The sequence below is a fragment of the Coloeus monedula genome (genome assembly GCF_965178545.1).
Source record: "Coloeus monedula genome assembly, chromosome: 5".
NCBI classification, from domain to species: domain Eukaryota; kingdom Metazoa; phylum Chordata; class Aves; order Passeriformes; family Corvidae; genus Coloeus; species Coloeus monedula.
In genome coordinates this window covers 39921688-39936248 of record NC_138785.1, presented here as the reverse complement: position 1 = coordinate 39936248, position 14561 = coordinate 39921688, and positions in this window count along the sequence as shown.

The following is a 14561-nucleotide window of genomic DNA, read 5'->3' as shown; positions in this document are numbered from 1 at the left end:
CCTCTACACCCCCTTCAGCCCTTTGATTAATTAATATATTTTGATAATATTTATATTTTATATATCAAACTTCCATTCCAAGTTGTTTAGGTGACTATGTTATGATTCATAATTATTTTCCTTAAAAAAAAGGAAAAAAAATGGATTATGTAAAAATCTGCAAAACGCCAAAGGACAGATTGAAATAATACCATGAAGTCAAAAAAAACAGAAGTGAAGGGTTGTTAGAAATGTGGAAAGTTCTCATTCAAATGTCTCCTAGTATTGAAAAAATGGTCTTTTCTTATATCTGTTTTCTGTGTAAAGGTCTTCATAACCTTTTTCTCCTTTGTAGTTCAACATTATTAAATTCCCTACTGAAAAAACTACAGCTAAAAGTGTCAATGAATATATATATCCTTTGAAAAATTCCAAAGTACATCTGCATTATGTCCTTCAGATTTTCAAGTCTGTAAGAGTAGATTTGGCTATAAAATACAATAGTTTTTGGGTGCAGCTATTGTTTAAGTAGCACATGTGCCAGACAAAGTAATGAATCTTTTACTGTATGTAGAAGTACACACTCTTCTTTCCTTCTCAATGCATAACTTTAAATATGGATTAAACAGTGTGTTCCCAAATTTTTCTCAAAGTCATATGAAATAAATGACAATTGTATATTATCTTTTACCTAAACATACTTATTTTGCCAAATAACTGACAAAAAAGAGCTATTGAAACAGGTGAAAAGCAGCTAAAAGTCTCAAGGCAACTGTTGTTTGCCTGTAAAATGGAATTTTAGAGAGACTAATGGGTCACAGAAGCAATCCTATTCTACTTATGACAGAGAAAGTAAAACAAAACTGAATGTAAAACAAGCCCTTAGATGGCTAAAAGCATCTTGATTCATAATTTGGAGTATTGTGAGCACAGGTCAGATTTGGACCTGATCCAACCTGTCACTTGACTATAACTTCTCACTTTTTATATGCTATGAGGCTCTAATTTTCATTGATTAAAACTAAAATGATTTTCCAGAATACTGAAGAAAAGATTAACAAAATTGAAAACTTTGCAGTTTGTCATATTAATGAATGGAGTATAATTAATAACAAGAAAGAACTGAGACACAGTACAATAGCTCAATTCATCACAGTATCAGTAAGTCCATTTAGTGAAGCAGAATAGAAGTGAAATTACAGACTTCAGAAATATGTGAATTCATATGACCATCATGAGAGTTTAATATTTGTATGAATAAAAATAATAACTGTTCTGGATAATGGAAGGAACAAGTAGGTAGCCATGCAAGCCTAACACATTGAGCAAAAATGTGGAAAAAAATGCCAATTGGAAGTTCCACATTTAGATATGACTTGAAAGATATACCAAGCAAAATTAACCTTAGGGTGTTACAAAATGTCTCACAAGCTTTGCAACTATAAGTAAAATAGGGGTAACATGCAATCCATTAGGAAATTGGAAAATGTATTTTAAACTCTGTCTCTTCTGGATTGATGTTCTTGCCTTCATTGATGTGTAGTCTCTTGAATTACCTACCTAAGCATTTTCTGACAAAAAGAAAATACACAGGAAAGGAAGAATGAGGACTAAAAGAAAAGAGAACATTATTTCCTTTAAAATCTACCCTTTCCTTTTATTTTTATCTGAAACTGTAGCAGTTAAAAGAGTTGCTGAGAGATAAGAGATGGAACTAATTTATCTTCTACATGAAAAATTGTATCTGGTACCTTCTGGAAGTACCGTCTCATCCAGGGTTGAGCTGGTAGGAAAGGTATTTCGAAAACTTTTTTCAAGGCTTTTCCATTTTGCACAACATAAAGCAGAAGATTTACCAGATCAAATCAGAGCAAATGACCAGAATGCCCCTGTCTGGTGACTGCTGTCTTCAAGAACGGACATGAAATGTTAAATTCTGCTCCAGGAAGAGGTTTGTGGTTTTAAAGCAATTTTTACAGTGAATATTTGCATAGTTGCCCAGCAAGGACTGTCATCATCATCTTGACTATAACGGGTGATTTTAGAAACTGTGAGCCTACAAAATCCTGGCTGTATTCTTTATCTCTGTCTTTTCCTTGATGATAAACTTTGCTGTTTTTTCACATGTTTCTAGGATTAAATGAAACTCAGCAGAATTTTGATTTGTACTGAGCTACCTATGAGGAGGAGAGGTTAAGCATCACTTTGGCACCCGTATCTTGCTGTAGGTTAAAAAGGTATTTAATATCCTGTGGCAAATGATAACTATAAAATTATGATTTCATGTGGTACAAGATTAAATCCTTACTCTTACTCCAGTAATTGTCAAAATAAAGGATTCAAGTTATGCCATTTAGAATTTTAATTGCAGGCTTTGTTCTTAGTGTGGATTAATTTTATGCCATATTATGTTCTTGTAATAATTTTCCTATGAAATGAAGTATCAGGGAATGGAAAATATATCGTCTTATGTACAATATTCCATGAATTAGAATAATGTACTCTAGTACCTTGACCTTTTCTATATTCTGTAATTTGACTGAATGGTCATTGCACTTTTCCCTCATTAACAAACTGAATAACCAATTGCTGAATTGATGACATGGGCATGAAGTCAAGAAACAGAATAATGAAATAGTCACAGCAGCATAGTATATAGATGACTATGTCTAAGAAAACACATGAGCCACTAAATCTCAGAATCAGTGAGAGGGACTGGAATAAGAACAGAAACTGCACAAGAAAGAAAATCTTTTCCTGACAATAGAGCAAGCTTAGCCTATTCTTATTAAGCCCTTGTAAAATTCTATTGCCATATAAAACTTTAGAGCAAGTAAAATATTAAGGTCTAATTTAAACAATAAGCACATCACTAGAGCAGACAAGGCTGAAAGTTTCTTTAACAAAGAACTTAATATCAAATATTTATAAGCAGATTTAAGGTCTAATGAACTGACAGTCATCATATACACACACTAATACAATGACGGAAATATTACAAATTAGCCATAGAAGATCACTGTCTACCCTTTCAACCAGACTATACCCACAAGTACAGCACTTCCCCCATACTCTGTTAGTATCTAAAAGCATAGTGCACATACTAGAATTGAGAAAAGTAGGTCACAAGAAGATTGAAGAGATGTTATAGTTGTATACTATAGAGCAGAGAGCATTGCTGTCCTGCTGGATTCAGTTTGTAGCTGATTGCAGTAAGCACTGCTTATCTGGTTACGCTCAGCTTTAAAAATACTTACAGTAATTTTGTACCACTGAGTTCCATACATAGTCTTCTCCCACATCTAGTACGGAGTTCTCTTGATCATGATTTTCTTCCTTACTAAAGCCATGAGATTCATAAAGAGGGGTAGTATGCAAGCTTGTGATAATCTTTTATCAGCTTTCTAGGCAGTGTTGTTCTGGTTCACCAGGAGGAAGAATAAAATATGTTTAGCTCAGGATAGGAAGGAAGTACTGCAAATTTGCAACTAAATATGAAGTCTTTCTTTGGTAATGCTATTTTTAAACTGCTGTGTTTCACCAGTCCAGATGGAATTAGTTCCAGGGATTTGCACGGGGTTACTTTAAGCTTGTATTATCATAGCTCCTCCTCACACCAGGAAGACAGACTGTTAGTGATTATTTACAGTCCTAGGTAACAACTAGATAATTCTTACAGTTAGGTAATACTGCAAATGTAACATTTCCAGATTGCTAACATCAAACTCTGGATAGAGTGAAATAGAACAAGAATTTTTATACTTTCTCCCAGTTTACATAAAATAGCCGAAAATTCATTTTGTAGGTTTCATCATTCATTTTGATGTTCTTTCCTTTTTTCCCAAGAAAGAAGTATATTTAAAATTTCCAGAACTGCCTCAGAGGTAAGTGGTATCCAAATATTTTTCTGCAAAAATAAAATATGTACAGTGTCAGTAGTATTTGGCTGTGGATTGATGATGTATTGCACAAGGATATAGAGACATCATTACTATAAAACTTGCAACATTATAGTTTAGGGTATATTTAACCTTTAATACAAATCATTTTTATTTCCCTCATTTGGAATTCACAGCACTTTTTTTTTTTATGTTTAGTTTGTTTGCAGGTTTTTTCTTATGTTTGCCTATACTCTGGCTGCCACAATTTATTTTTCTTTTAACAGAACTAGAATTGTGGACTTGATTGCAAACAACGAGAGTAATATAAAGGACTCCAAAAAGGTTTCAGTGCAAATGAGTTGGAAATTAGGCTTTCAATAGGAACTGGTGAAAATATATTTTACATCAGAACTGTCATTCAAATCAATCTTGAGAAAAGGATGTCTGTAATTTAAACTCACAAAACTCCCAGAAAACAGACTGACACAAATACCCTGAAATTCCTGCTTCTGATTTTCCCATGTATTTCCTTGATATGTCTCTCCCCTCCACTCAGATCTCATACCTTTATTAGTCACCAATTCCTTTCACGTATATTATATATAATCATTGGAGAGAATTTGCCATCTGACAATATTTTCTAATTAATCAAAATGCATGTGGTTTTCTTTTATGCGTGATTAGTTTCTTGACCTTCATTCCAAAACACAAAAGGATCTCTGTTGACACCGAGGATTAACATTTACTTAAATGTCCTCCCAGGAGGAAAGGTAACATTTGGTCTTGGGAATCCACCCTTTACAAATGCCCTACCAATACAATGACCTTATCTAGAGGTATTCCTCTGATCCTTATCTGACTCCAGAGCAAGTGGGATTTGGTGCCTGGGCAGAGGCCCAGACTTCAGATCCCCTATCCAAAATTTGTGTACTCTGAGAAGCAGACCTCTTGGCTCTGAGTGATAATTGAGTCAGAACTGCAGCAAATTAGGCAAAGACCTTGAAGAATGAAGCCATTAAAAGCCTCACAACAGCTGAAAAGGTAATAAAAGGAAGGCAATTTAGCAGTAGGTGCTGGAGAAAAGGAAGACAGGGAGCTATTTCGAACAATAGGTGGCTGGCTTTGAAGCTTTGATGTTTCAACAATTTTCAGTTAATTCAGGGCTGAGGAGGTTAACTATGAAATTCTATTACTGACATTTGAAGAGTCATACTCCAAATAAAAATAAAATTTTAGGCCTTTTCTTTTCTTTTTTTTCTTTTCTTTTCTTTTCTTTTCTTTTCTTTTCTTTTCTTTTCTTTTCTTTTCTTTTCTTTTCTTTTCTTTTCTTTTCTTTTCTTTTCTTTTCTTTTCATAAAGTTGCAGGACTCCTCTGTCTCCTTTATGGACACTGGCTTTTCAAAGGGTGATCTTCTGTACAGTGCTAATTACTATTAGCTGAGCACAGAAGTAGTCACTAGATGAAGCTGAACAGAGTGGTTAGTTTCATACCTGGAAAGGTATTAGAGAACTCAAAATATCCCCAGCAAAGACATGTGTGTTCGGGTGCTCTACAGAAAGTAGTAGGGAGCCTTCTGCCAGCAGAGTTCCTCCAAAATTGGTGGACAGAAAAGCTGCAGGCAGTGAAAGGTCTCACAGCCAGCAAATGAACTATTGCGTGGAGGCTGATCTCATACTTTGCCAGAAGTTTCAAACCATGAAGCATAGAATAAAGTAGGTGCTAGTGTCAGAAAAGAACCAAACCTTTCAACACCCCTGTACTAATAAATCAGATTAAAAACTGGAGCACATAACACCCAGCAACACAATAATTTCTCTTAAAACTTCTATGAAAATTGAAAATCTTGCAAGAAGTTGAGTACCACAGCTGCTTTCTTGGTTAATGTGAATCACAGCCCTGTGACAAACTAGGTAATTTAGACTGTGCCTAATTTGCAGAAATGGGGAAAGAACTATAATGGATTGTGCAGCTAAAGCCAAGAGATGATTCACATATTGCATAAAAATGGAACATCATCAGCCCATTGGAATTCTTCATAGCAGCACTGGTGAGCACTGCTCAAATACCATGTCAATCAAGGGTTGTGATACAAAACCCACAAATTAACATTAATTAATGTCATGCTGCTACACCTGCTACCAAGACACCTAAATTGGTAATATCAATACTTGAAGGAGACACCAATAATAAAAGGTAAATAGATGAAATGTGACCTTTCAAATGATGCATTTCTTATCTCCTAAGGAGCTCTACCTTGTAAAAGTATAGACCAAGCGTGGAGGACCAGAACCACGCATTTTTTGTCTCAAATATTCTATTATGACAGGAAAGAGGTGATTGGAAGATATCCTGTGGAGGTGGGGCAGTGCTGTTCTGAGACAACTTCAGTCCCCGCCTCCTCGACTCACTTCCTGTCAGAGGGCTCCAGGGGCTGGTAGTGCATGTGTGAACAGAGCAGTGAGAAAAATCTAGTTTATATAACGGGGTACACCAGGTTAACTCTAAAAGGAAGCCAATCTGTCCCTGTCCACCACTAGCCTGCACTTGATTTCTTTTAGGTTTTTTCTCTTGACTGCTAACCTTCATATAGTACCAATACTAACTCACCCCTTTCAGATAGGACATACCTAAATGACCTTAACTTACAGGAGCTAGCACCCACAAGTCATGTATCTGCCCTCTACCTTCCATTTGTCATTCATTTCCAGGAAGATTATAACTGCGCTGAAGTGAGGATTATTTTCTACTACGTAATCGAAATAGCAAAAGGGACCTTGATCTCAAAGGTGGCCCCAAAATACCCTGTAATGTGAACAGTGCCAAGAGCAAACATGTTTTTTTCCCATACTTTTTTCAGTGTTGGGCATCCATTACTCACCATGTTTCAGAGGAAGAAGAGAAGAGGAAAATCTAGGTCTCTGAATGGGAGTACCAAACATAAAGCAACATGATTCTCTTGAGAAGAAACTGAAACTTACTATGTTGATCTACTTTCAGTAATTTTGTTTACTGTTTAGTTGAAATTGAAGGGAAGGGGAAAAAAAGTCACAAGTCTGTTGAGCACTGTCAGTTACACAAAGCTTGATGAAGCAATTGCAAATCTCATATGACCACATTGTAAATCTCACTGTACAAATCTCTGTTTCCCTCAGTCCAAGGATTTGAGAAACAATTTGCAGAAAGTACTTTAATGACCTAAGGGAAGGACTTGTGGGTGCATTTTACATTTGTTATATATTTAATTAGATTTACTTTGAGTTTGAGTTTTGGAGATCCTTAAGAGTTTTGTAATATTTCCATGAATAAAGTTATCTGATTTCTGGTCCTCCCCAGTTCAGGATATATAAGCTTTACAGCCCATTTCACATTTAAAAATATGAAGATATTTCTTTACAGATGTTTCAGTTTAAGGCAGAAAACATGGACGACTGTGTCTGCACCAGTTCTGTCTTCCAGAAAACCTTAAAGGATAAAGCTATGTTCAGTAAATTACAATTATAAGAGGAAAGTTACTTCTTTCTCTTGCTTTTGTTACATTTATCTAGTTCTTAGAAATAATTTCTTAAAATATTTTGAAGATTTACAATTCAGATTTAAAGAGCTTTTCCCTCATAGCTGGTAGAAAAATTAGGGTTAATATTTTTCTTCTAACTACCTAACTGATGTTATGCTTTTTAATATTGAGTATTCAAAAAATCCTATTATTTCATGAAAGCTAAAAACAATGTAATTCAGAATTAAAACGAAATAGTGACAGTCCTGTCACCATTCACCTGGCTCACCTTTCAGCTGAACCTGAATCCCACCTAAGCAATTGAGTGGAGAAGGGCAACTTCAGATCTGGCTGAGATCATCTGTCTCCCATTTCTTGGAAGCAGGCTTCACAATGTGATAAGTAATGTCAGCAAATGCCTTTTAATACATCTCTCAGCTCTGACATGCCTCTAACTTAATTGCCTAACAGAGATCAGCAAGACTGGCAGGTTCAGAAGTACTCTGATCTCAGAAATCAAGATAAGAAGCACCCTAGCACATTGGTAGCAGAGTTGAAATGTAAAGGGAGGTAGTACTTTGAGGACAGCACAAGTTATGCATGCAAGTGTCCAACAGTCAAGGGGGTTCTGCAGTCACCTCAGATGGGGGAGACTGAGTGCAGCACTGTATGCCAGAAATTAAATATTTTGAGGGATGGAAGAATTAAGAACTGGAGTAGTTGACACTGTTAATGGCAAGGCTGTGGCAAGACAGTTTCAAGCCTATTCAATTATTAATACAAGGCAGAAAGGTTTCAGCAAGAGAGTGAGAAACTGCCAAGGAGTTTGGTGGTTTTAATACTCAAGCCTCATTTTTCATCCCACAGGACAGGAATTTAAATCTGTATCTCCTATAGCAGAACAATAATAAAACTCCATATTTAATCCAAAGCTATTTAATCCAAGCTATTTCTCTGTTTGTAAGTAGGTATAGATACTGAATGACAGAAGGAGTTTTGTAACACAAAGGAATAGCATTCATTTAGTCATCGAGACCTCTCCTTTGCATTTCACTGTTGCTGAGCAGATTATTGAGGTTCCCATTCTGAATCTCATCCAATTCCCCACACACTTTATGCGCAACATGTGGCTGCCCTTGTATCATGTGTAGGTGCCCATTTTAGCACCTCCAACCTTTAAAAATGTGTGAACGGGTGGAGCTGGCAGGCTTTGCAGCCTGAGAGAGTTCCTTCTGATTTGTTTGCTAACAAATCACTATTTTTTTCCTGCAAAACTGAAATTTCCTTGAGGAAAATCTAGGAGTGTTTCCCAAACAGTTCCCCTCTAGAGAGCAAAAGTATCTTTGCTTATATGCAGTGTATTGTATGGAGCAGTCCATGTTCAGCCATGCCCAGAGTAAAAGCAGATGAAGCCGTGCATGCATGTACATAATCAAACACACGCACATCGAATAGCGCCGGTATTAGCTATAGACAGCAAGGTGATTCATTCATATAGCATATGAAGCTCAGAGCTTTATCTGTCATATATTTTGGTCCTAAAGGTGCAAAAATAAATGTATTGTCACATTTTATCATGCAGGGTTCTGCTTTGGGGCTTTTTGTTGCTGTTGTTGTTGGTTCTAAAATATTTACTAAACAATAGTTAAATCAACACTGCATTCTGTGCAAGGAGAGAAAGGCACTGCTGTCTCTGGGGAGAGTTTTCCATCGATTATGCCAGAGAAGAGGAAGAACATGTATCAGCTAGATCATGTTCTCTGTTCTAAAAAAGCAGATGCAACTCTGGTTTATTCACTGAGTAGAAAATTAGTATGAGGTAATGCTATCATAAATAATTGCTTAAAGCACCTCAGTACTATGGAGGTTGAAATTTCAAAAAAAAGGAGAAAGGCCTGTAAATGTAAAAGCATGGTGAAGGGTAGCTTTTAAAGTAATTGAGGATTTTTCATTGGATGGTAGCTTTCTACAGTACATTATTTAAAATCTAAGTGTGGAGTACCCTCTAGCTGATATCTGAAGATCAAAGCTGCTATTAGATTTTTTTAACTGCTGTAAAGGTTCAGCTATTATAAAGGAAATTAAAGGAACTAATGGAACAAATAACATAAAATAGTCTTCCATCGAACATAGCAGATCAGTATAACTTGTGAAAGGGTGTTTGTTACAAAAGGCCCCAAAGCTTTTAAATGCATTTTTGGTCTAAAAATTGAATTTCAGGTAGCACAGTTGAAAAATCAAACATTGACTTTAATGAGTGCCATTTAAGATTCACCATTGTTATTGTCAGGATTTATTCTCTCTTCTCTCTGGAAACTAAATTTGAAGCTGAAATGCAAAGGAAACAAGAATTCTTTGATCACAGAGGCAAACACAAAATGGCTTATTAATGATTGCAGCTCAGTGCTCTGCCTGACCTAAGGGCAAGCAGATTTTTTAGAATAAGCCTCAATTACATTATATAGTTTAACCCTTGATGGGAAGGCAATTTTTGGGTCTATAACCTACTGTAATTTGACAGGAGGCCACAGCAGCCATTCAGCATAACAGTCAAATGTGAGGCTCTGCAGGATTAGCACTCCACCATCAAAGAGCGTAGAGCAGTGCCTGGCTCTGCCGTTGGACTGGGCAACTGTTGGATGGTGTCACATGTTAGGCTGTAAATTAGAGAACCATGGAGCTAGTCTGGTATACCTCCTGGATGAGGTAAAACACCAAGCCACCTGTGAAATGACAGGATTCCTGTTTTCATGAAGGCTACACTGAAATAAAGATAAATACATTGGTACCTGATGAGATGCAAATGATTTTATAAATCTCTCCATTCACTCCAGGGCTTAGCAGAAATGACTAATTGTAACAGATCATAAGAAATGAACTAGCAGCTCCAATTCTTTATCTGGCTTTGACTAAGTCTAAAGTAAATCTTTGTAAACAAATTCACATTTATTTTTAAACAGAATTACTTTATCCTGAATGCCGTGTTAGTGGTCCTTTATGAGAGAAAATGCAACAATCTTGGAATATAAAACTTTACAAATGATACATGAAAATGATACAACGACAAGGTAGTGAAAGCTGGACTGGGACCTCACTTGTAGAGTAAAGAAAAAGCATTCTTCTAAGTGCTTTGAGCTTTTTCTTTAACCTTGCTCTTTCTTTTTTGATATTTCTAATTCTGAAATGTGACTTTTCTAAATATAAAGCCCTGACAGACAGACACACAGAACATGGCCCCAAATTTCACTATATTTCTGAACAGAACAAGAATAAATGTTAGACCATGAAACAACTTTAACAGAAAAGAATTAAAAGTTATATTTGTCCCCAGCTTAATGAACACAAACACTGAATATCTATTCTTTCCTCTGCACCTGCAATTCAATTTCTTTAACCAGAGCATTTGAGTCACGCTTCTACAGAGGGTAGCATATATGAAGAACATTTTTATTGTATTTTATACACATGCTGTTATTCTGAGGTTGATGTGCAATTTTTCCATTTAGCAGGATTGTCCAAAAAAGAAGGAAACATGGTAAAAATGTGGAAAGGAGTCACTGATTAATAAGTGGTGTAGGAATTTGGAAACTTGTGGAATCTTTGTTGAGTGGAGAGGACAGTTGTTTGAGTTGCCTTTATGTGATAAAAAAAGGAAGCATTGTGGTGGGACAGTAGTCTGCAGAGCACTAACAGGCTGGATGGGCACAAAGAGGAATACAAATCAAACAATTAGCTCCAAAGCAAGATATTGATTACAAAATTAGCTAAGGCACTAAGGGAAGACAAGGGAATGATACATATTAACTATTTATATGCCACTGCTGAGAATAAATAGTAAATAACACTTGGAATTGCTCCTTTGTCAGTATACATTTGTCTCAATCAGAATTACAGAAACCTGGAAACCTGGAGGATTAATGACTGAAGTATTAAAATCAGTGGTTATATGCCATTACAAAAATAGTATAGGGAAGACATTACAGACATTTCCTGTCCAAAATGGTAATTTTTTGGAGTTTTTAAATCATTGATAGGTTGATGCCATTGACTTTGAATCTTCATAGACTATTTCTCTATCTTGTGCTTCTTCTAGTTAGATCAATAACTAACATGTACTGACTCACTGACTTTTGTAAGCCCAAAAGATTGGCTTCTCCCTGTATGTATCAGTGCTTGTAGAGTATGAGTATGAGTAGAAGGAGAGGAAAACACTGAAATGCAGAAATGAGATTTAACATACATCAGGAACCTTATGACATTAAGAAATATATTTCGCTTACCAAACTAAATACTACTGGATTATCACTTCTACAGGGACACATGATGATGATTTGATTATGTCTGTTCTATAAGCAGGATTAAATGAGTACATTACTACAAACTACTACATGCAAACTACACAACCCCCCCTCAAATACTTACGTTCGTCAGGGGAGGAGAAAATTATGAGCAGAAAAATGTGAAATTAGTAAAAAGACAACACTGAAAATTTGTCTGAGACAAATATTAAGAAAAAAAAATTTGACTATTAGGAAAAAAAAGTAACACTGAAATGATAAAGAAAGGTAATGTCTGATTTTAAAAAGTAGCTATTAGCTAGAGGATAAAAAAAAGGTAAGCTTTTAGTCAATAGCTAAGGTAATAAAAAATACACACATGATGTTAGAAATCATTGAAAGTTCACAAGGAATATGGAAAGGAAAATTCTACATGTGGAAAAATCTGTCATTATCAGACTGAAAATAAAGGCTTCTTTTCAAGGCAAATATGGATCAAAAAGAATCCTAGCAATGAAATTGCCCAGCAGCTAGATAAAAATGTCATTAATTTCAATGATAATGGAGAAGAAAACAAATATTCATTAAATACTTGTTATCCATTTGGGAAAGATTCTCAGTACATATAATGCACGTGTATCATATGATGATTATGAAATACTTATTACTCAAAAGTCAAGAAAATAATTTACATTTTGATATCATCAACAATACAGTTGTTCAGGAATGAAGAGAATGAAAAGAATGGACATAGAAGGGGTTTCCATGCTCAGACTGCTGATTATGCCAAAGACTCAAGGGTGCTACTGAATTGCCAGCTGTACACAAATTTTAAATCAAAAAGGAGCATCTTGAGTAGGAATAATCCTCAGTAGTGTTCCTCTTGCTTCAGTGGGTTGTGACCACTGGAACTCTGTGGCCATTTCTTTGGAAGTTTGTACTTCTAAGAGAATGGTGACAAATGGAAAATGTTCAAAGAAAACTCATATAATTAGTATGAATAGTGGAGACCATATCATACAGACAGATGTCAGGAGCATAGTACATTTGGTGAGTGTGTGACTCAGTCCCAATCTGCAGGAGGGAATATTTGTCATAAATGTCCACAATACCATTCACAGAAATGATTGATAGTATTTCTAAGAACTGACTTGGTAGGACATGGTAATGACTTTCAGAAGTCTGCCCCCTTGAGAAGTTTTAGAAGCCCAGTTTTCCAATGTTTTCAGACATAAATTGTCATTAATTCAAGGTAGATACCTTAAGAGAAGGTAGATACCCAGTACTTTTTAAAATCATGCTAAGGTATATTAAAATGCCTGAGTTTAGAATGGCATATGTATCAATTTATCTAATACATAATAGCAGCATTAACAGGAAGACTTACAGCAAGTATGTATTTTGGATGGAGCACCGAGGAAGGGGAACTGTATGCAAGTTAACTATTCTTTGCTGCTGAATGCCCCCTGTGTTCTAGATAACAAGACATGGTACATCCTGTTGGGCAGCAACCACCCTGGCTGGGCAGTAACATGGGTTGTATCAGACACATTCGATTTCATAATCAGGTTTTCTCCTATCAGAAACTACCTATAGACTTCAATTCCACATAATCCCTGCAATGTGAGAAGCACAGAGAACATGCTGACAGTTCACCCAGACTGTTAAATTTTTGGGAATGCTCTGATCTAAAATATAGTTTCAAAGCCAAAGAATTCATGACTGAATTTCTGTTGTGAACAACTTGGTGCTGATGTATCATGGTTCCTTTTAAGAAGGAAAAACATGTCCAGCATTTCCTGTTTCAGCTACACTTGATATAATCATTACTATTACAGGCTGAGAAAAGAGTCTTACCATGCTTACTGAATGTAAAGATAGGTGAAGCCATGTGAAGCTGGAGTTCTATTCTAGTAGGAGGAGCTACAGAGCACACCTAGGCACACCTGTCTACCGTCATTGATTTGCAGTTCTAGTTAAAGTGCCTTTTGAGTATACAGACTCCCGTTTTCTAAAATTCTATCTCCTTCAGAGACAATTTCAGTTTGAGGTTTTTTTAACCAGATGCCAAAATCCTTCATCAAGAACTTAGGCTTTCCCCAAGCTTATCACCTATTGGTTACCTGCAATAAATTGTAGGAACGTCCGAAAGTTGCACTGTGTTTGGAAAAATACTTCTCTTACTGTTTATACAGAAAAATACAATAAGACAAATGGCACATGAGCAAAACTAATTCTAAATGGTGTATTGTAGTATATCAGAGTATTCACTCTGCCATGCCTATCAAGGGAATGAATGGTAAAAGAAACCTAATCAGAATGATATTAGAAGACAGCAACAGCTCCAGTTTGTATGTTAGGGAAACAGAAGAAACAACGTTCAGCATATAAACACAGCAGCACTCTAAACACTCCAGCAGGAACCTTGGCATTCAGGCAATTAATCTGATAAGAGGGACAAAGACCAGTGAGGAAATCTTTGGCAGTTAGTGCTGTGTTCATATAAATGCAATTACTCTATGTGATTGTGACGAGCAAAAGGAGTGTATATTTTGTAAACAGCCGGCTCAGACAAGATAGTTTATGTATTTTTCTTCCTAGAATGGAGAGGGAGTTAGGTTTTTACATCCCAAGTTATCATATATCAACATATACTATATTTTCCTCAGGGAGAAAAATAAACAAGCAAACAAACCAAAATAAAGAAAATAAGAAAAGGTTAAAAAGTTTACAGCGCAGTTCACTTCTGCTCTCTCTCTGAAACCCTGAACTGCTCCTAGCCATTAGGGTATATAGGTATCAAGGATTCTTTCCTGCAGTCCTCACATGTATTTGCATATTGTTTAGGCACAGAACCAATATTGTGTGACTAATTGCACAAAACACATAATGAACTCTAGACCCTAATGGCTATAAAAAAGTCAGGCAGG